Raw genomic sequence first — 25,314 nt, 5'->3', positions numbered from 1 at the left:
AAATATTGAGGTTAGATACAGAGTACAGAGAGCTTTGTGCTGAATATCAATCAAGCCGATCCAAATTTCCAAGCTGTACATTAAGGGTAAGAGAAAAATGAAAAGGAAAGTAGCTACAACTGTTTTCGGTTGGTTGTAAATTGTACAATAACAAAAGTCAGAGAAAATATATGACAATTTTTGAAAGGTGGATTTTCTGTTGGAGGCGTGCCATTTGACATTCACTTTATTGCTTATATTCCCTTAAAACAAAGCTTTCTTTCTACAAATCTATACTTTAACTGAGAGATATGTGTAGTATACCTGGGAAATTCCACGAACAGATACAAAATAGGCATAGCATGAAATGTGAAAATAAGCAGTTTGGATTGAAGATATTTCATGAGATAAAGCAAGTGGCGGATTTTGTATTGTTTTAGTTTTTATGTTTGTTTCAGTTTGATATACGTGTAGAAAGGTTGGTCACTTTTAATGTTAAATGTGTATTGCGCAAGTCCCACCTGTTCTCTCAATCTGTAGAAGGTTCTAGAGAGGAACGATCATCAGTATACGTTTTATGAAAGCACTAGCATATTTTTGAATGTTCAATAACTTTCGAGAATCTCGTCCAGTGAGTGTAAAAGCAAGTCATCGCAAGACGTGAAGAGGCAGTAATGGAATGTTGTTGGTTGGCTACAGTCAGCGTATTAGATGTCTCGGAAGCTATAATTCCGAGAAATGCTTATTAATCGGAAACCTACAGATACTTGGCCAGAGAGGTGTGTAGGTTTCGAACAATACGAACAGTCTAACTTTAATGAATTAACTATGAACATTAATATTTCTACGAGAACATTACATATCTATCTTTCTCTGTGAAAAGTAAGCTTGTGAACCACGTTAAGCTTAGAAGAACTGAGCTAGCTAGAACTACCGTCAAGTGAAGTGTATCTATGTATCAATATAAAATTACTTCCCTCGTCGTGGACCAGAAACGTCGATAAAATATTTAGTTTCTATGCCATTCTCAGTACGGTTTGTAAGTTTATAAAATATTTTAATATAAACTATTATTTGTAATAACCGTTACTATTAATTGTATTGTTGTTTGCATATTAAAATATATTTATGTTAAGAAAGAAAGTTGTTAATATCAATCTTGTTGGCAAATATCATAACTTTTACACATATCGACATTTAATTAACTTATAAATCAAATTTTCCGGCTATTTGAAATCGTTATACGTTACGTACGTAACATAATAAATCGGAGATTCGTCTGAGATAAACTATAATATGTAATATAAGTTATTTATATATTTTAATTTAAAAATTAAGGTTTTATAATATTAAAAATTGAATGATGAACTGTTTTTAATACCAAGTTTATTAATATGCATTGATTATAAAGTAATTTGATTAAGTTTTGAATGTAACTCTTTAAAAGATCGCTTCCACAATGTTTAAACCTTACGTTTCTTAGTTTTAATGGGAAATATTGAGTTTACACATAGTAATTGTCTTTATCTCATGTGACTGGTCACTCTCATACTACTCATCTTCGGTCGCTAACTGTCGTAAATATTCGTGGACACCATTCAGCTTTACAGCCATGCTTTCATAAGCCAAATATATATTATCTCCAGAGAATAATGGTGATAAAGGCAGCTAGAATTAAACCAAATTATTTAATTTCGGGACGAAATGTTTTGTAAGAACTGCATAGATCCAGAATAAATTAAACAAAAGTCTGGAAACGTTTACAGTGAAAGAAGGTAGAAAGAAGTATGCTATGCCTGTATATCACATGTGGTGACTGAATTTTAGTAACCTCTGAATTCTAAAGTTTTAACTAAACTTTAATGTTGATTGTTTCTAACAATCTTTTATTTTTAATGATGTTTCAGAAGTACCAACATAATAACTTTTATAAAGCACATTAATCATCATATGTTGGGTCCTATTCCACTGTGGCTTTTAAACGAATTGGCTTTTCGTAAATTAACTCGTAATTACTACAGAATTTTAAATACTAAATATAATAACTCCTGTGCTACCGTTAACTTCAGATAATGCTTTATAACGAAAAATTAATACAAACCATAACGTTTAATCCCTTTTGTAAACAACAGTAAAAACAAAGCATACCTCACGTTGGGGTGAGACAATTGTAACTTCTGCTAGACAGTTAACAAACTTTGAAAATGAATACTTTCTATGATAATCTACAAGCAAAAGTAATTTCGCTTAATGTAAAATTATACATAAATGTTAAAAATATTTGCACTTACGTGAGATTAACCTCGGTCACCGTACGGATAATTTTAGGGGCTTAGATGTATAATATGATATAAGTTAGGTAGTGCTTCATCCATCAGTTCTTATTGTTTATGTTATTAAGAACAAGTACCTTATGAAAAATATAAACATTAGTAATACAGTCAATTAGTACTCATAATCTTGCATTTATTGACTGCTAACAGTAAAGCACACTTGTATTTAAATATAAGAGGTAAATAAACAATGATTCATATAAACGCTCGTTGTACTAGACCTTATGATAGTGTAACTTAGTGACAATACCATACCAGACATCCAAGATTTAGAAGAAAACGAACTAAATATTATATTGTTGTGGAATGTTTGAAGTATTTTATTTTAAACATATTGTATTGTTTACTAGATGTATTTTTGACGTGACATTGTGATAATGCTTAGAAGATTTCTATTTTTGTAGATTTGAACTGACATCACGAATTTTATAGAGACGTAGAAATGTATATATTATATAGAAACATCAAAAACATTTTATTGATGAGTAAGTTAGTGAGTTAGACATCAAGTTAATTAGTCAGCTAGATAATTAAGGAATTATTGTGTTAGTAAGACAGTTTTGAATTTGTGTTGCAGATATAAGAAGAATTTAACAAGTGATTGTTTATATATATCTATTTATCAACACTTATGTATAATATTAAAATAATATATATATACAACGTTAAAATCAATATAAACTTAAACTCGTTTCAAAATAATGATTGCACATGCTTTAATATGTGATATGTCATTTTCAGGAATAAAGTTGCAAGCGATGAATTTCACGTTTTCTATTTTCTTAAATATCACGTGACCTGTCTGTAATTTTTGAATTTGCATATAAATATCAAAATAGGTGTCGGCACATTCTGAGACAGATATTTGCTGGACCTTCATCTCTGTTTCACAATTTATAATTATTTCTAAATTTCATTATTTCCAACAAGTCATGAGTATTAGTTGCTGTAATACCTTTAAATTGAGCCTGTATAATTGATTTTCCCATAATATGTTGAGTTTTAGTTATATGTTCTGCTATAGCCTAAATGTTTTTATTTTTTTTCAATTTTTATATAATTCTTATGTTTGGCTATATGATATTTTAGATTACATTTTCTTTGTCCAATACAAATACTTCTACACTCACATATCAATTTCATAATTTTAGATTTATTCATTAATTGTACATCACCTTTATCGTGGTGTAAAGTTTTTTTTTATCTTATTTATGGGTTTAAATATAGAGCAAAACACAATAGTTATCAAGCATTGGTGGCTACTTTATTGAACAGGTTTGGAGTCACACACCAGAAAATAGTTTCTAAAGCAAAATTTAAAAGAAGAGTACAGAAAAAAACGTGAGACCTTAGCATACTTATGGAATATGTAGAAAAGTTAGGTTATTAGGATGCTTCACGTGAAATCATAGTTTTGCTGGCATGTGACCAATTCATAGATGATATAGCGAGAGAGAAGATGTTAAGTCAGCTAAATCAAATTAGATGCACATTAAAAAAAAAAAAGGTGTCCAGTTAGTAATAAAACGTCCATTGATAAACGTTGCAGATAAACAAATAATTCACCATCCATGAATTAGAAACTTATTGGATATAAGTATCATATAAACACCATTTCTCTCTAATGAAGGTATGAGAAACTTAAGAGATTGATTAGGCTACTGTTAATTCAGAATGAAGGAAGGAAGTTATAAGAGAAAGGAGTAAAAAGGACACGTTGCAAGGAACTGAAGACAAAAAATACCAGAAAAAGGAAACTGTTGTAGATATGGGAAAATGTACACTCTATCTGATACTGTAATGCATCAGTCATTGTTAATAAACCAAGGAAACAAGGAGACAACATGTGAAAGATGAGAATACTCCATCTGTTACAAAAGAAATGAGGAACATATCCTTTAAATTTCATGTCAACAAATTAGCAGATATATTGACAAGAATAATTGTGGTAAGTTGTTGGTTCAATGCATACAATATATGACCTGATTTATTAATGAAGAATAGGAAATTACCTACAAATAGAGAACAAATAAGGAAAGATGGCTTGAAGAAAGCGATAAATGGACATAAATTTCCATAAAATGAAAAGAGATAAATCACTATCCCCACGGAAATCCTCTCTACACGACAAGTGGATAACTGACATTGAAGAAAAATTCACATTGAAACTTTTTTCTGTGTTTCATGGATATGCGATTAGGCTAGCTTTAAACAGCTTCACAGTCTATAACAAGAAAATCTCCGTGCATTATATGACAAGTACACCATTAGAGAATGATGTCAAGTATCGACAAAGATGGACATACACGTCAATAAAGACAATCTACCCAAAGTATATTAGGGCAGATTGCAGAATAACATATATCTGAGACCCAAACGTAATAGGTTTTAATATCTTTAAATAAATGTAATGAGAGAACACCTGTCTGCTTGATTTTAGTGTAGATCTCGTATGAATTAACTCAACTTGCTGTGGAGTAGGAGGTTTAGGTAAAAATGATTGCATAGTGTCAGCAGGGATAATCTGCTACTAGGTTTTCTTGATCGTCTATCTGAAGAGCACTCTCCCAGTCACAGAGTAGAAACTGACAATAACGGACAATAGATCATTCCATTTTTGTACATAAGCCAAAGAATGAATAATTTAGAAAGACTAAATAAGATGATGAAGAAATTGTACTGTTGATCATTATTTTTATTCTACTTTTTAACGTATTTTATTAATGATTTTTTTTACTGAAGTGATAATTCTAGATAGTAACATTATCAATAGTTATGCAAGTTTAATTTTAAATTTGTATTGGGTAACTTCCGTCAAGTCACGATGTGTGTATATAAATACTACTAATTGCCAGTATTGTTGTCTTGGCTGTATTTTCTAGACTCTTCTCTAAAGCTGTGAAGTGTAACCAACACACCTCGAAGAGCTAGAATAAATTATTGGTTTCCTACAGTTGGTATACTATAAACCTCGGAAACTATAACGTGATTAACACTTATTAATCGAGAACTTCAGATATTTGACTAGGAACGTTTACACACTTCGAACATTACAAACCATTTAACTTCAGCGGATTGACATCGGACGATAGTATTTTTACGATGACATTATATAACTAAAACATGGAAAAACTCATGTGCGATTAGCGAGGGGGTATCTAGCTCCCTGTTAAATGAGTTGTATCTATATCAACTCAGAACTAATTCGCTCATCGTGAGCCGTCGATAAAATGCTCAGTTACAGACCATCTTGAAGACCCAATAATGTTTATAAATTTGTAAAACGTTTCATATAAATCATTATTTGTAAAAACTATTTATAATAACTGTTATTATAAAATGTATTATTGTTTGTATATTAAAATAGATTTGTATTAAGAAAGAAAATTGTGTGTGTATCAATCTTGTTGGTAAATAAAATAAATTTAATACATCTCAACATTTAATTAACTTCTAAATTCAAATTGTAATTTAACTTAGTTTTAGGCTATTTCAAAGTATAATAGGTAACATAATAAATTGTTCAGGTGTGATCACACTACAGGGAGTGGTATTGGTTATGACTTTTCTGTTTTAATTTAGATGTTTTGCACCATTCGCTACAGGGAGAACAACATAATTTAGTGATAATATGTTATGCCAAGAAATGTTCTGAGTGTTTAGATTTGAAGTGATTTGAGGAACAGATTGTATAAAACTATTGGAACTGCTGTTGATGAGTTAATCAGTAAGTTAGTTAGATAGTGATTTAATTAGTCAGTTAGTTGATTAGTTAGATTGTGCCATAGATACGAAAGAAATGAAAAATGTGATTGTATAATTTAATCTATGAACTAAACCCATTGTTCTAGTTTTATTTAAAAGAGCATTATTTCTATGAAGTAACCATAAATAACCCACCAAAAAATAAAAACCATAAGAATAATATGTCGAACGACATAAATAAAACACATGTAAAGGTTCTTAATCTGATAAAACATTTCAATATTCTCAATGTGTATACCATATTGTATGATAAAAATATTTTATTATGTAACTGCGTTGGACCAACTATTCTGGCCAAAAAAACAACAACTCAGTCTGCGAACATTCCTTGATGTAATAATTCTATCTTTAGTGTTCTTGATTGTTAGGACTATACGGTATTTACTTAATTCTAAGTCTAGGGTAATATGAGTTAATAATACGAACCTATTTATAGGTATTTCTTTGCAAAAGTAGATTATTAAAATTCAATATTGGATTGAATCACATAAAATAAATTACAAAAAATGTCAAAATTCTAACTACAAGAGTGAAAATGAAAGTTTATGCTGGAAAGACGAGGAAAAAGGGCGTAAAAGACAAATACTACATAAATACTGCCTTCGCTAATACACTGGTAAGTCTACAGATTTGCAACGCTAAAATAAGGGGTTCGATACCCCTCGGTGGGCTCAAGAGATAGCCTGATGTGGCTTTGCTATAAGAAAACACACACATAAATGTGAACTGCAGATTATGTGAAAATAGAATGTAATAGTTGGTAGTTCTCAGAGTAAATAGTTGTTATCAGAATGTTCCACTCCCATGTAAAGCCAATAAAAATACAAGCAATCATATTACTGTAACTACTACTAGCATGAATCCAGGAATGTAATGTTTCAGCAGCAACTGTATACACGATACTGAAAAAGGATATATGAAACTATCACAGTTAAATATAGTAGCAGACGAGGTAGAAAACACAAATTCTCCAAAATCATTATTTAGTATCTCAAAGTATGTTTTAATGAGATATATAATGATGAACAAACTATCACGCGAACAATCTTGCTACAAGTAAAGGTGTTAATGTTTCTTCAAGAACAGTGAAATACATAGCAAAACAAACATATTGCAACGAACATGGCTGCTCTAAACAGTGGATTGAGCATCCTTTGAAGCATTTTTTCTATACAGATAAAATTTCAACTTGTTTGCTAACAATAAGTGTTACTTTGTTCAACAGCAAAAAGGAGAATAGTGTCATATTCACTGGATCACCCGCACATGTTTGGGTCTTAATTTGAACCAACAGTGGCAGTGACATGCTTAAAACCAGTGGTACCACGGATATTGAGAAAAATATGGGGAAATTCTGATCTATTATGTTTGTTTTTCCTTCAGGAGAACAAGTCATTGAATTGTAATTCATATTCTAGCAATATAATGATACCAGCAACGTAAGAACTTTGGTGAAAGGATACCTTGACTGCATTTAGACACACTTACGAAAATGTCCTGACCAACAAAACGTCCCGATATGAAAATTCTTGAATCTTGAATTGACTTACATAAAAATAATAGGTCTGAATTAAGGTGGTAATAAGTGATATTTTGAGTAACATTTGCCAATAATAGTGAAGCCAACTATTATCAAACCAAACAATCTCACAGGTGACGAATTGTTTGGAGGTGAGACTTACTGGAACTTTGCAGGAACGTAGGTTTGAATATGTTTTAATGTTTCTTTGGAACTTGCACTAAATACATGTTACAAAGTGACAAATGCCAATTCTTAAATACGTTTGAATTAAAAGTTGTTGAAATAAATTAATTATTTTTATTTAAATTTTGTAATTTGATATTTAGATATACAACTGACACATGAAAGGTGCTTGTTGGTCTGAATAATATTAACTAGTTCTTTCTAATGGATAGGGCAAAAAAGTGTTAAAGGGAAGTGATACGTGTAATACTATCTTAGTCAAAATTTTAGCATACTGTTCTCTATTAATGGTATTTGTCTACTTGCATGGAGTATTTATTAAGAAATGCCTGAGTAGTAATAGAGAAGGTATCTAATGATAAGATAAACGTGTATGAGTTGTTATTTTGGTCTGTATAAGTTCGTTTGAGCATTTGCTCATCAAAACACATTTTTTGTATAATCTTTTTCGAAGCAGCTCAGTGCTTTGTTCGGACAAATTTTCTGTATTTGGTGAAGTATCATGCCTCGTCATGTGCCAAAAGTTATAGAACGTTAATTTGCTCAACCAACAAGAAATGTTTTGAAGTAATTGGATATTGCTAGAACAGTAAGGTATCCCCAATGTACTGTACCTAGATTCCTGAAACATCATCAGACTAGACGAAACCTTTTCCAGGAGCCCCCGCTAGTACAGCGGTATGTCTCCGGATTTACAACGCTAAAATCAGGCGTTCGATTTCCCTCCGTGGGCTGAGCAGCTAGCCCTATGTGGCTTTGCTATAAGAAAAACACACACAAACACACCTTTTCCAGAAAATCGACTAAAAACGCCGAAAGATTACTGCCTGAGATGACTGTGTTTTGATAATTTTAACACGTCAAGTTAAAAAAAAAACTTTTGCAACACATTATAACAAGAGTGGTATAAGTACGCTCATTCTACGGTATGCAGAATAGTGAATAGAAAACTGAATTATTTTATGAGAAGGGGTATGTGAAAACTGACATCAGCTAGAGTTTACCGTCATCATTGTGTTACTGGGCAATGCAGCATACCAACTTACAGTTAGTACACTGGCAACATATATTTTCAGATAAAGCCTATTTCTGGCCTGTTCAAGTCAGTGTAATATTCATATGTTTCGTTTGCTGGGGAAAAGACAAAGGAAGATTTATTTTATGTAGAAAACACACAGGAGGAGATGCAGTACATGTTTGGGCAGCTATTCATCATGGTAAAAATACTATTCTTTATATATTCCAGGGAATGTCACACAAAGAAACATCAGCCATTTGCTAGTGCAATGTTTGAAAATAACTTTGATGTTGGAGACCTTATTCTTAATTTTTAATCAGATGAAAGTCTTCTACTAATACCACGACTATCTTTTCCAGCATCAAACTTATTTTACGAACATTAACAGAGCATCTCTGGGTTTAATAAATGAATTTGCCTCAATAATAATTGTCAAAATGTCTATCGTGATCGCATCCACAGCAATTGCACAAAACGAAAGTCGAACAGCTACATATGCAGTTAATCATGGGAATGGTAATGGTTAATGATGATGCAAGTTTTGCAAATTTTCAGTTATGGTCAACGTGACTTTAATCTATCTGCTAAGATCTATTGAACTCAGAATTAAAAATCAGATATCATAATTGGCGAAGAAGAAAAAGGCTTGGTCGAGATAATCCTAAAAATGTCATTGTCCATTGTGCACATGTTGTACAAAAGTATATCTACCAGGAAGATGCTAGCGATTGTCATGGCCAGCAAGCTCTAGATTGTAATTCCATTGAAAACTATTGGACACAACAACCAGAAAATTGCCAACCATATCCATAAAACAGTTACTGTAGGTGAGTTGCAGCACCTTCTTGTGACAAGTTGAGATAAAACCACGAGGATTTTATCACCATCATCGACAGCATACCATGTCACCTTGCAGATGTTATTAGAATACGAAGAGGGCCAGCCAAGTACTGAATATTGTCAATATGAGCTGATATAATAATTTGGTATTATATATGTTCTGGTAAGGTTTTGTTTTCATAAGTGAAATGTTGAAGTACATATCTTTCTTTAAGTGTCTAATAAAAATGTTTGCTATTCTAATAAATCATCCGTGATGTCTTTAGAGTCTGTCTCATTATACAAATTACCCATGCAGGTGTTTAATTTAATATACATATCTCTGTTTAACAGCATTAAGTTAATTTCCTCTGTGTATTCCATCTTATTTGTTTGTTTTGCATTTTGTGCAGACCTACACGAGCGCTACCTGCGCTAACTGTCCCTAATTTGGTAGTGTAAGACTAGAGAGAAGACATCTAGTCAACGCCACCCACAGCAAACTCTTTTATTAACGAAGAGTGGGATTGATCGTAACATAATAACACCTCCACGGCTGAAATAATGAGCAAGTTTGGTGTAACGGGGATTCGAACCCGCAACCCTCAGATTACGAATCGAGCGCTCCTAACAACTTGGTTATGCTGGTCCATATTCCATCTTAATGATAATGATCTCTTTTGTTACAAAGTATGCCAACCTTTTGGCTATGATTTTAGAATGTATGACAACATTAACTTTTTTTGAAAAAAGAATTGCAATTGATATGCCTCGTTAAATACTACTATATTTAACATAGAATCTCTCTTCAACAAAATGAGAAATAGTAGTCAGGATCGGATTTAAAACGTCTGTGGTTTATCATTTAACACGTTTTGGTGAAACGTATGTAAGAAATAGCATACAATACCTTATATTTATGTTTCTGAAACTGTGCATAGATTAATCTAGCAATAGCTGATATCATCATCAACAACATCCCTATAGTTTATAACAGTACTTTTTTACTGTGTAACCATTGGGTCCGCTACTTAGGAAATTTTATTCTTTGCTTGTATTGCATTTTTTTTAACCTTGCACAGAATTAAGTTAATTAACTATGATAGGAACTTTGCGACTCTTCTGCATGTCATCACTAATCATCGCTGCACCCTCAATTAATTGAATCTACAAGGAGCAGATATATATGAATTGTAATCTCTGCAGCCACTGTGGAACAACGATACATATTTTGACAGCTCACATCCAGTCAAATTCCTCAATTTCTCCTGTTAATCCCAAAATGTTTTGGCGATACTCACGAAATAGATTTAGTTCTGACAATGACAGTAGTAACCTTCCTCGCAGATCAGAAATTGACCTGGCATGGCCAAGCGTGTTAAGGCGTGCGACTCGTAATCCGAGGGTCGCGGGTTCGCATCCCCGTCGCGCCAAACATGCTTGCCTTTCAGCCGTGAGGGCGTTATAATATGACGGTCAATCCCACTATTCGTTGGCAAAAGAGTAGCCCAAGAGTTGGCGGTGAGTGGTGATGACTAGCTGCCTTCCCTCTAGTCTTGCACTGCTAAATTAGGGACGGCTAGCACAGATAGCCCTCGTGTAGCATTGCGCGAAATTCAAAAACAAAACAAAAACAAATCAAAGAGACAAAGAAGGCAGATAGCATAGTTTGATTTAAAAATATAAGGGAAAGAATCAATTGGTGTTTGTGGCTGTCGTTGGTAAAATGGTACAGCTACTTCAGAACCCTGTGTCTCTTTGGCTGTTCATAATTTTCCAGTGAAATATAGTATTATCACATGTATTGGATATTTGAATAGAGCATATTTTGAATTTTCAACGGTGTATGCAGTATCTCCAATAAATGTTTATCAGAAATTATTCTCTGTGAGACTGCATCGAAATACACTACTTTGAATCTCCCAATGGTATAGCGGTATATCTGTGGAGTTACAACACCAGAAACCAGGTTTCGATTTCCATGGCGGTCAGAGCACAGATACCCCATTGTCTAGCTTTGTGTTATTTTGCTTCTAGTTGAGGGACATATCCTGGATTATGTAATGATAATAAAAACAATTAGCATGATAAAAATATAAAATAACTACAATATGATTTCGAAATGTTAAGAGGTATATGAAAATCATATCTGCAGGATTTCTTTATGAGGTGTATGAAAGTAACATATTTTGCTTGTGACAAATAGCTTCCCAGGAAAAATTTCTTTCATTACTAGGACCAGTTCGCTGAGCAGGATTCTGCTAGTCAAATGAAACACCTAACTGCGACGCTATTTACATATTCAAAGTGTTAATTGAACCTATGAATTTGCATATTTTGACCTAAAGAGTGTATTGTTATTATTATTTTATCTAAACAACGTCATATCTCGTAAGGTGGTAAAATTGCCATACAGTTACGACAGAAAGTGTTCGTACCCCTGCGTCCCGAGTGTTTTTTTCCTCATAACTTAAAAAGTATCACGATTAGGCTAATAGAAGTACGTTATATTATAAATATTATACTAACACACATCTACATAAATATTTATATAAAGTAAAGACAAATAAACTGTTTATAAACAAATAACCAAAAATAGGAGGAGCAGAAAGTGTTCGTACATTTCAGAACGTTTGAAAAAACTGATATTCTCGTAAAAATTTTGTTTAATTTGGCGAATAAACTACATTATACCATTCCATAATCAGACACTTGGTTCATAATTATTGGAATTTAGCCAACAAAAAATGTACTTTCGGCAATTTAGCGCCGTCTCCGTCATTATCTGCTTGGTCATCATGGCGTACAGGAAACAACTGTCCAGTGATTCAAAAAAACAAATTATTGTAAAATACAAGTCTTGTGTGTCTCTTTGCGGTATTGCCACACAACTTAATGTGCCGAAATCTACTGTTCAAAGCATAATTGCCAAGTTTAAGCTTTCAGGATCAACTGCTAACTTCCCTCCTTCCGGACGCCCCACCGAAATTCCAGAGAGAACCAAGAGGAAGGTTCTCAGAGAAGTTAGTAGGAACCCTCGTTTAACACGTAATGACATACAGAAACTGGCAAGGGAAACTGGGGTTGAAGTAAACACCTCTACAGTTACGAATATGTTACGCTCTTCTGGGTTCAAAGCATGCCGTCCTCGTAGAACTCCATATTTAAAGCCTGTTCATTTAGAAGCACGATTGAGGTATGCAAGAAAGCATGTAGATAAACTCTTTACCTATTGGAAGAGTATTCTTTGGTCAGACGTGACTAAAATCAAGCTTTTCGGCCACAATTATGTTCGCTATATTTTCCGTAAGAAGGGGAAACGAAATCTTCCAAAAAACACCGTCCCTACAGTTAAACACGGAGGTGGCTCGATCATGCTATGGGGTTCTTTCAGCTCTTCTGGTGTAGGCAGCCTTCAACGCGTCAACGGAATCATGAAAAAAGAAGAGTACGTTGTTATATTAGGCACTTATATCAAGAATGATGCTCGGAACTTGCGGCTTGGGCGTCGATGGATCTTCCAGCACGAGAACGACCCAAAGCACACAACCGTTAGTTTGGGGAATATGGCTGGAAGCTTGTGAATGTTCAATTTGTGAGCCGTCATCATCATTTAATTCTTATTCGTTATGCTGCTAGTGTAGTGGTAACACTAACAAATAAAGATATATATATATATACAACTTCATTGCAATGGGTTTTTGATCGGAGGTTTTATGGGTGAGAGTGCTGCTATGAACTTCTTGTGGAGTTCATTTGTAGACTTCTGTCGTTCACTAAGCTTTGAGAGTTGTTCCTTTCCATGGAAAATACGGAGGACTTTTTTTTCATGGGTTGCACTTTGGCTCTTCAGTGTACGAATATTTTTTTCTCGAAAAGGATCATGACAGCCATTGCGCCATGTCAAACAATATAGCTCACTACGAATTAAATATATGTGTTGCCAGTGGAGTCACGGCGTGCTTCCAAAACGACCCACTAGTATATTAACATGTGCATTATTTTATCGGGTGTAGTTAACCATCATTGTTTTAAACATGAAATTGTCAGAGATAGACCAGTTTGCGATGAGCATGTATATAAATAAAATAAAATAAAATTACGGACAGATAGATAAGCGTTTCACAAATATTAGCATTTTCTTTTAAAAATATGTAGCTGCAGTAAGTGAAATATATTTTTCATCGTTATTCACATACGAAAAAAGTTAGTGTGTGAATTTATTCTACAATTTTTTTGCAGTACTTAAAGTTAAGAAAAGTACAGTTTGTTTTGAACGTTGCTCTAGCTATCCTTAATATATCAGTGATAAATTAGAAGAAAGGCACCTGACAGTCAACATCACCCACCACCAACTCTTAGACTATTCTTTTACGAACGAATAGTGGAATTGATCGTACTTTGTAACGCCCCTACAACTGAAAGGGCGAGATGCTCGAAGACAAGGCTTTATAAATCTAAGAAAAATCGTGAAACAATGAATTGAGCTAGCAATTAATATACTACTTGTTATTTTTATTATTTATGGCATGTTAATGTAAAGCCACAATAAGGTTATCCGCGTTCTATGGAACGCAGGAATTCGAAACCGTTTTCATTATTGTAGTCCAACGGACGAATATAACAGTATGGAATATTAAAATTACCAGTGTCTTCACTGTCGCTGCTATAGAACTTTTAGCTTTAATAATGTGTTCATTCATAGTCAAGAATGAGAAGATACTGCTAAAGACATGAATGGTTTAATTTTAAAGCTTGTTAAAGAATTATGCAATAAAATGGTAATTTTTTTTCACAAAAGTAAATAATATTTGAAAACTTTGTTTATGCATAATGTATGCTTTCATCAGTAAGTAAATAGGCTTCAAGATGGAGCTGAATATTCATAATAAATGATTATGTGTAAACAACAAAAGCATTTTACAGCAAAAGGTTTATCTACTCCAAAATATTATTTACAAATAAACGACTTTATTCATGTGAAATGACACAAGACTCGAAGACATATAAAAATGTTTTACGGTGACTTAATTTCAGCTGAGAGCCATTCATGGATTTTTCGTCTTAAATGTTTGTTTCTAAAATTTAACCAGACAAGTAGTATCTAGTACTGAAGTTCAGGTTTTATTCAACGTAATTTACTTCAACAAAATTTAGGCGACTCACTAAAGTCATGAGTTTCTCGTTATAAATATTTAATGATCTTGTTAGCATATCTGTCTATAAGACATAAAATTAATATCGTTACCTTGTATGGTATTACCTTCAGAAGTGTGACAAGATAACTTTAACCTTGTTAGCGGAGCATGATATATACATATAAGTGTAATGAAGTCGCAGTTGAATTCAGTATCCATATCACTTTCAGAACAAGATGTTTTTTCGTTTCTGTATCATGCCTGTTATTTGTTTGTTTGTGTTTGAATTTCGCACCAAGCTACTCGAGGGCTATCTGTGCTGGCCGTCCCTAATTTAGCAGTGTAGACTAGAGGGAAGGCAGCTAGTCATCACCACTGACCGCCAACTTTTGGGCTACTCTTTTACCAACGAATAGTGGGATTGACCGTAACATTATAACTCCTCCACGGCTGAAAGGGCGAGCATGTTTGGCATGACGGAGATGCGAACCCGCGAACCTCAGATTACGAGTCGCACGCCTTAACACGCTTGGCCATGCCAGGCCGTGCCTGTTATTCCTATAAAATAATGCATACATGTAGTAACGTTTTCTACCCATTATTTCGGACTTCATAAAAGAGTAACAGTTGATACTTAAAATTATTATTTTTTAAATAAATGACACATCTTTTCATAGAATTTCAAGCAGTTATAGTATCTCTGGATTATGAGTCTTCCGAGGCAGTAAGGTTACAGACTTACAACTCTAAAATCTGATGCTGTTTCCTCGCGTGGATATATCAGATAGACGAAAGTGGACTTGCTCTAAAAATAAATAAACAAACATTCGATTGAGAACAGTGACAAACATCTTTCTGAGTATCCATTTAATCATCAGTTCCTTACAGCAGAAACATGAAACTAACCAGTGGTAAAGGTTTTTGTTTATAATCTGAAATGCAAAAGTAATGATAAGAAAACAAGTGATACCATCAACTGTACACTTCAAGTTTTCAATATACATTGTAAACTAAGATTGTCTAGCAATTTTAAACATGATTTTGTTATATTATGAATAAAACTACGTATACCTTTTCTTTCCTATATGATTTGTTAATGTTTCTGTTTTATATTTAAACTTCTGATTGAACTTACGTTTATATCCGTAGCTCTGACAATTAGCTTAAAACATCGAAATTTGACAAATGTCTTTGTGGATTGTATTACATTTGACATTACTTGCGGGATAAATACGATTTTTCATTGCACCATGGACAGCAAAATTAAATGCAAATACTGCATCCAAGCAAAATATGTTTCATATTTTTATTACACGTAAAGATTCATATTTATGATTTTTTAATGGAATAATGCAATTTATCAATGGCATTATTTTAAACCGGAGAAATGTTGATAAAGACTGGAACGGCGTTTTTATATATTCCAGCTTATAAAACAACATTAACACCACCAAATGGAATTTGGTGATAGATAAATGCAGGCTGTTTTATTTCACTTCCTAGATGACTGAAAAGTATTCACGATTTCAATACTTATATATGTTACTTTATTATTTGTCTAGTGTAATAATTACTTTCACTATGTTAAATTAAACATATATGTTTTATGATAATGTAAATCAGTAAGTAAGCCCACCTGGTGTGGTTTGAATTTTGCACACGATCATATTGAATAACAAAAATAAAAAAGTATCAATCTTTTAAGCTTGAACAAGTAAACAATGTTGGCCACGAGATGGCGACAGTAAATTTAAAATTTGAAAATTTATGAGTTTCTGCATTAAAAAAACAAACAAAACATGACTCTATGAATAAATTTCTTTAGTCACAAAATAAACATTTTAACGATATTTGCAAAGATTCAGTTTACTTTAATGTAACTTACTTTTAATAAGAAAGAATTATTTGGAGGGTTTCTTTCCAATCGCTTTTCTCCAGAAGTTGATCCACATTCCTTTGTTTTGCAATTTAAGTAAAAGGAATGTCATGTTTTTGGGAATTATAGTTCTTCGATTTTAGTACATCTTTATTATCTCAGCGCATGAATACCATGACTTCATTGGTTGCAGTTGTCATATAACATGCTGGTTTCGATATAGAAAATTGCATAAAATATAACCTACTTAGCCTTCTGTATACTGTCAACCCCAACAATGTGTATTCATTCCTATGCTATGAGCTAGAGTGTGCGTATGTGTTTTCTTGTAGCAAAGCCACATCGGACTATCTGCTGTGTCCATACAGGGAATGTGAGCAAAAAACATTGCAGTTATAAACAAAAATATGTTTTTTGTGATCAAGAACATTTAAATTAAACTTCTGTTATTAAGTACAGTGCACAGACGCTTTATGAAAACTGAAGAGAAAATTAACAACAAAATAATAACATTGGATAATGTATATTTATTGGCTGTTAAAATTACAATCTGTTTTTCAATAAATTTTGATCTAATTTATTTTTCTGCGTTAATTTTAGTCATATTTAGATACTATGATATTTTACGTCAAATAAATATATCAAACAAAAGCCAAATTAAGCAAGATAAATTTGTTTTTGTTTTGAATTTCGTGCAAAGCTACTCGTGGGTTTATCTGCGCTAGCCGTCCTTAATTTAGCAGTATAAGACTAGAGTGAAGGGCACCACCCACCGCCAACTCTTGGGCTAATCTTTTACAAACGAACCTGGATTCAAATCCATACTCTTCTGATTATGAGTAGAACGCATTAACGCGCTTGGCCATTCCGGGCATTAAGCAAGAAATGCCTTAAAGGTGGTCTCACAGCTCATGAGTCGTCGTTGCAGGTAAAGTCCCTGTGCTATGGCAGCTGTAAACATCATCTTGGTTTGAAGTTGGTTCCATGTATATCGGTACTGATATCCGCACACAGCTGAGCTCTTATTCTCGGCTGTAAAAGTCAAAGGACTCGAAACGATCTTCCAAATTATTATCGATTTAAATTAGATCTTTTGGTAGATTCGCCCGAGTTTTGTTTGTTTGTTTGTAGTTAAGCACAAAGTTACACATGGGGCTACCTGTGCCGTGCCCATCACGGGAATCAAAACGGTCTACCGTTGTAAATCAGCAAACATACCGCTGTACTGCTATGGAACCTACCTGAATTCCTCCTCAAATTTAATCCAAGCAACTTCCTCGTGACAGCTGGTGACATCACACAGAAAACTATATAACTCTGCTTTATATACAATAGATTCATTCTGGGGTAAATGTTTAATATATTTCTTGTTGGATATCTCATTGTAACTAGATATATGTGTATTTGTTTTACTTCTCTTGTATTCAGCAAAACATTAACTAGTTTGTAGAAAAACACTCATAGGAACAGCTTTGCATAATGACTTAATCAATATTTTGTTTCTTATTTGATTATCATTTGAACAGAGAATTATTAAGTTTTTAATCTTTTTTTGAAAATATTGCTTTCCTATTATGCTTGTATTAGGTTTGTGTGTATGCTTTTCTTATGACACAGCCAAAACGGGCTGTCTACTATGTCCACGAAGGGAATCGAATTCCTGATTTTAACGATGCAAGTCCGAAGACTTACCGTTGTCTCACCGGGAAAACGCATTAAGCTCGTTAGAAATTTTTTGCTGCTTTGATTATACAAACTATTTTCCCGGCTCGAAAAGTAATTGGTTCGTATTATTACAGTTCAAAACCATAATACTATAATTAACAAGTCGTAACGCTTCAAACTGACTTCTTTATTATAATATATCAATAGTATACAATTTCGAAAATTACTTTGGTCAACTGAAAATGACAAAAAAGTATACGCAACAAATATAACCCAACGTTTGCTTTCGGGCTCATCGAGACGTCATTGGTCTTACAAAGCTATAAACCGGGTTTTGATGCCCATGGTGGGCAAAGAACAGATAGCCACTTGTGTAGCTTTGGTTTTAACTACAAACACACCTTCATGCTTTTGTTAACTACACAAATATTTCACCACTTATACAGATTTCTCCAAACCCGTTCCCTTGGCTGTGGTTTCGCTAGATAGTAGATAGGGACAGTGGGAATCTCGTTAATCCATTCATGCGCGTCACTAATTAGATGACGAGGCATTTGGCTACCTTAAGAGAGTCATAGTAACTTTGCGCGAAATTAAAAAAAACAAAGAAACATTTATTGATATTATAGAAATATGTTATTACTTTAGGTAACTTGCATTTATATTGTTGTGGAATGGGCTATCTGTGCTTTATTCACTGCGAAACAGTATTTTCACTCTTGCGGTTGGTTTGTTTTGAATTTCGCACAAAGCTACTCGACGGGCTGTCTGCGCTGGCCGTCCCTATCTTAGTACTGTAAAACTAGAGGGAGGGTAGCTTGTGATTACCACCCACTGCCAACTCTTGAGCTACTCTTTTACTAACGAAAAGTGAGATTAACCGTCACTTATAACGCCCCCACGGCTGAAAGAGCGAGCATGTTTGGTATGACGAGGATTTGAACACGCAACCCCCGAAGTATGAGTCGAATGCCTTAACCACCTGGCCAATTCGGGCCATTTGCATATGAGAAGTGGCATAAGAAACTGACATTTCAGCACTTCTACTCGAGCATACAGTTTTCCATTTACCCAGTAAAGCTTCAATGGACTTTTGTGCCTTCGATCTACGTATATTATGTCAAGATGTATGGTCTGAGACCGATCTACCAGCAGTAAACGTGATAGGTTATAACGCTAAAATCTGAGGTTTGACTCCAACTTCCATACAGTATAAGCTAACCTAAAGAAACTAAAACCTACCTTGTAATCCTAACCAGGGGCTTTTTACAATGAAAATATTAGTGCAGACCGAGCATGGTGTACAACAGAGAAAGTTGTTTTTTCTAAAGCTAGTATAATAAACAATTGAGTTTTAAATTCGAGGGAAACAACGATATTTTAGATTGTTCTTTTGAACTTTATTAGTTAGAATGGGGTAACGTTGAAATATTTTCTAGTGACATGTGATTTATTATGAAAGTTATATGTATGTGTATTAGTAGTGAAAATAATTACATTTTAATGAAGTTGAATAAGTACAATCATAAGGAAGACCTGCTGTGGTGTCAATTAGCACCTTCTTACCGTATTGGGGAATGGAATGATAACATCAACAGGTAAGTTTTATCTCACTCATCTCCACATGGTAGTACCTTACTTCTTTCTTTATTTTTTATTTGGGAGTGCAGTCACCTTTCCACATATATATCACCCTTCACTGCCTGCAAACAGTTGTGCATTCATACCTCGCACTCCTAATTTCTATTTCAATTATTATTTCTATTTCTTATTCTATATCTATTGCTATTCTTTACTTCTTAGGTGAGACTGGCGAATGGAGGTTAAGACTAAATAGACGGTGTATCCCTATGTGGGTCCTACCTCAGCAGTCGCCTTCAAAAGATAGGGTTCATTTTATTATCCCGCATTGTAGCTTGTACCCTGGGATCTTTTCAGTGAATGCGGCGTTTTTTCTTTCGGCTTGTTTTTGAGTTAAAATAACAAAGTATATATATACACGCACACACACCTGAATACTCTACTTTAATATTCTGTATGTTTCGAAACTAATACATTTCATATTTGATAAACGTTTAAATATCCAAGATACTATATGTATTATTTTCATTATGTGTTCTATGAGATTTAGCTTGAGTTTTCAGTTTTCTATGTGTTTCCTAGAAGAAGATTCGAACTTTTAGAGACCTGTATTAAGTGCGATTTATTATTTTAGGGCAATTTATTTGAAAATACAAATTTAAGTTTATCTGTTTCGTTTTCTGGACAACTATTACATAGATACCTTTCATCTTCTACCGTAGTGTAATTATAGCAATTTCTGTATCTTATCACTGATTTACTTATGTATTACTCATGTAAGTTTTATACATTTTTTTTATTACTGACACATTTTCCCCATTGTTTTAGATTTTTGTAGTTTAAAAAAAATCTATTTTTCTTAATTTCTAAATATTCTGACGGCTAATTTAGTTTTCACTGTATTCTTTAATTTATCATTGTCCATGATAAAAAACATATCCTTAATATTTAAAATCTAAAAAAGAAGAATGTTGAAGAAATGTGAACTATAAAATCCCAGCTAATAATTTTCAGTCTTTTGAAATTTCTAATTTAGTATGCGCTTACGAAAGTTTCGTCCTTGTAAATGTAGAACGCGTTTTCCAAATCATTCTCTTTAAATAAAGTACACAGAAGAAAATGTTTAATATTCCTGTTTGAGGAACTTTTATATACTCGTCGAATCAATTCATAAACATGAGTGATTTTGGTTCTATTCAGTGATCGATATGTATGAAACAACATTCTATTCAAATCTTCCGCATCCATCTTTTATGGTGTTTCTTGCAATTTCTTTCTGTGTAATGTTTTTTGTATTATTTCTATTATTTTTTAATATCGCATTTATTAAGTTTTTGCATTTAATACTTCTTATCTCTTATGGATATTGATGTATATATTTTCCTTCAATAAGATTATTATCTTCTCACAACTCATGGTTTAGCCAGACAAGTTTTTAAAAAAATATATTGTATTCAACTTTGGAGAATATCCTTTATGATTATTTAGAATGAATATACAAACCTATTTTTGGGTTATACAAAACTAGTTAAGATGGCCATTGGGATGCCGAAGTAGCCATAGCCTACTTTCAACAGTAACTATGAAGTATTTACCTATTTACCTTAAAAGAACGTGACTACGACAGTTGTAGGCTTGACCTAAATATAGTCTTAAAAATGTCTGAACCATGTAAGTTATGTGAACAGACTCAAAACAAACTGAATCAGAAACTATATTAATGAGTTTTTTTATTTTATCTGCAAGATTATTACGGTGTAAGAAGATTAATTTAAGTCACTCAGAACATTAAAAAAAAACCTTTGTTATTCTTAGTGCAATAAAGATTTTGATATTTAATATACGTAAAAGGGTATACCTATTAAAGACGTCCTTACACTAACTTGACCTACAACAAAATGATGAAGAATTATGTCATTAATATCTTTATAAGATCCTAATTTGAACAACAGTTTTAATTCGAATACCTGTCTGCATCTGTAATAATCATCATAAGTTTTGAAGGAATAAGCTATAGAATATGTAGCTAATAAACACTGACCACCGCCAGCTCTTGGGCTACTCTTTACCAATGAATAGTGGGATTGACTGTCACGTAATAACGTACTCACGGTTGAAAGAGCGAGTATGTTCGATGATGTGGTTTGGACCTCAACTAACAGATTGTGGGTCGAATGCTCTAGACATCAACCTATAACGAGCTCATTATACTTTAAATAATGTGTGTTTTTTCTTCTTGCTAAGATAAAACTTCTATCTGATATTGTTATTTTTTCTTTCTTGTGGTTTTACTGCTAAACACTGTAACGGCAAATTCACTCATTGGGCCATTTTTCTCTTTGTAATTCACTCTCATATAGTTAAGTAAAATGTGATTTTGTTCCTCAAAATGTATTAATCCTTCCTTTTTTTTTAGTTTTGACTTACGCATTTCTTAATAAAACATTCTAAAACTCTAGTTACTTACTCTTGGATAATCCCTTTGTTTTTAAACAGATCGAATTAGAACTTAGAATAGGACCAAACTAAGAAAAAATTAAAAACTCCATTCCTGTCTCTGAAAATAGAATATGTCTGTTAATTTATGATAGTACACCTGTATTGAAATATTCAGTGTGCTTTGTTAATTTATCTACTTCAAAGGGTAATCACCTGATTAATGCGAAATTTCATCGAAGGCAGGGAATATTAATGTACGAGATTTATGTATCACATTTAGAAAGATCGAGAAACGTATGTAAAAAATTTAAAAAATATATACAATATACAAAAAAATCAATAAATTTTGTGCTATCAAAACATATGAGGAAAGAACTTGTTAGAAACATTTACAAGTATTACAAAGTCAACAGTGAAAAACAATGTTTATGTTTAAACATTTATTATAAAAAAATGAAAATACACACATTCAAAATTTAACCAACATTGTTAGTGAAAACAGGATTAAAATAAAACTTCATATAAGAAATTTTGTTGAAACATATGTTCTACAGACATTTTGACTTATTAGTGCATCTACTTAGTTACTAAGCTGAATAATTAAAATAATTTATACAGCTAGTTAAAATAATGTATGCAGTCAGTCAAAATAATTAATTTTATCATAATAAAATGGAACATATATAAAACATACTGGATACTGGAGATTAGAAACATTGCTTTTTGTACGGCTGTATTGTATTTTTCTATCTGAACGAACATTGTTTATGTACAGTTTATATATATTGTATTATTACTTTTACAACATTTAGTTTTAGAAACAAACTTTGCTCTGAATTATTGCTCTCGAATGTGGTCTTTAATAAAAAGAGTTTTGTATGCACGCGCATTGCTTAGCTTCGATTAACAATATATTAATTCCACATTGAAAACAAATCTTTTTCTTAAAACAGTTTTTTTTTCCTTCATAGAAAACAAACTTCAAAAAGAAAGTTTAGAATATTCTACTTACTTCTATTATGTTTCTCCTTATATTTATTTAGGTAATCAAGATGCTATTTATCGTAGTGACCATCTTTGCATTCTGTTGGCTTCCATTCCAAACTTACAATCTTCTTCAAGAGATCATTCCAGAAATAAATGAGTAAGGATAATATCATTTGTTTTGATTTTTGTATGCATGAGTTGGCGAAAAATAAACCATTTAAAATGGTATGACCATTCTGTGATTTAATTTAATTGTATTTTCTTTTAAGACTATATGTTTAAGCAGGTAGATGGTCAGATCACTGAATAGATAAAATAATCGGCGGTTTTTATAAGATAAGCTTCAATATTCATTTTATTCTACAATTTAGTAACATCATAAAAGGAAATAAACAGTATAGTATTTTTGACGACTTCCAGTTTTATTTTCTTGATGCTTTTAAATTTACTGTTTTACTACTCATTTAGTGTTACTTGAGAAAAAGAAAGGCATTACCCGGAACGTTGTATCCACAATAGTATATACATATATATATATACATGTTATTTTTATTTTATTTTATTTATTTATTTTTCATGAAGGGTGATATAACTATTAGATGTTGTGGGCTTGAGTACCCACATCTCGCTCTCCTAATTTCTAAATTTCTAATCTTTTTATGTGACATTAGCGAATTGGAGGTTAAGACTGATAGACTGTGTATCCCCACCGCAACGTAGGCCCTACTTTCACAGTCACCTCCAAAACATAGAATACATTTTAAAATCTCACATTTTAGCTTGTACCCTAGGATCCTTTTAAAAATGTAGCGTATTTTGTTTAATTTTAATGTGTTTTGTTCATGGCTTAACATTGCTTGGTTATATATATATATTAATAATATATATCTCTGCAGTTAACTTTCTGGTTAGGCCCGGCAGGGCCAAGCGTGTTAAAGGGTGCGACTCGTAATCTGAAGGTCGTGGGTTCGCATCCCCGTCACACCAAACATGTTCGCCCTTTCAGCCGTGGAGGCGTTATAATATGACAGTCAATCCCACTATTCGTTGGTAAAAGAGCAGCCCAAGAGTTGGCGGTGGGTGGTGATGACTAGCTGCCTTCCCTCTAGTCTTACACTGCTAAATTAGGGACGGCTAGCACAGATAGCCCTCGAGTAGCTTTGTGCAAAATTCAAAAATAAATAAATAAACTCTTTGGTTGTTTTGACCTACAACATGTTTCTTTACTATCACGCGTAATTTCCTACACAGTTTTATGCTAACATTAAATGGTTGCTGCATTGGGTTGATGAATAAGACAGTTTGTCAACTGTGTTATATATATTATTTTGTAAAACAATGGCTCAGTTGTTAAAGATATCAGTTTATTCCTATGCTATTCTTCTAATGATAAATATAAAATATTTGAAACGCTGTATCGTTTTTGTTCACTTCTGTGTTTTGTGTGGTAAGAATACGCAGTTACTATTGGTTGTCCTGGGTATAGAACTGTTTCTGTATGTCAGTTAAAGATATTTATTACATATGCACGAATTACTAGAAGTATTTTCCTAGTGCACATTTGATGATAAAAACTATTTCTATATAAGTTTCTTTTCATTTATTTATCACCTGAGAGAATCTGTAAAAATCTGTACCAGACCTTTAAAGTTATTGAAGTTTATACGTGCAGAAAACAAAACAAAAAACATTCTAGAGAACCAAAATGAATATCAAAATTTCCAGCCCAGCATGGTCAAGCGATTAAAGCGTTTGACTTCGAGGGTCGCGAGATCGAATCCCCATCATACCTTTTCACCCTTTCAGTTGTGATGGCATAATAATGTGACGGTCAATTCCATTTTTCGTTGATAAAAGAGCAGCCCAAGTGTTGGCGGTGAGTGGTGATTACTAGCTACCTTCCCTCTAATCTTACAATGCTAAATTAGAGACTGCTAGCGCAAATAGTTTTCGCATAGTTTTCCGCGAAATTCAAAAACAAACAAACAAACAATCAAACTTACTTAAAT

General features: G+C 32.9%; 1 pseudogene across 1 annotated transcript in view; it reads left to right on the top strand.

Moving 5' to 3' along the window:
• Positions 1-25,314, top strand: part of LOC143251642 (tachykinin-like peptides receptor 99D) — a 62,215-nt pseudogene that overhangs the window by 7,574 nt on the left and 29,327 nt on the right. Inside the window, exon 2 of the transcript XR_013028633.1 lies at positions 23,362-23,462. The product of XR_013028633.1 is annotated as a tachykinin-like peptides receptor 99D (transcript). The remainder of the gene's footprint in view (positions 1-23,361; positions 23,463-25,314) is intronic.

Source organism: Tachypleus tridentatus, chromosome 6 (genome assembly GCF_004210375.1).
Source record: "Tachypleus tridentatus isolate NWPU-2018 chromosome 6, ASM421037v1, whole genome shotgun sequence".
Taxonomy (NCBI): domain Eukaryota; kingdom Metazoa; phylum Arthropoda; class Merostomata; order Xiphosura; family Limulidae; genus Tachypleus; species Tachypleus tridentatus.
This window is presented reverse-complemented; position numbering and strand designations above follow the sequence as displayed.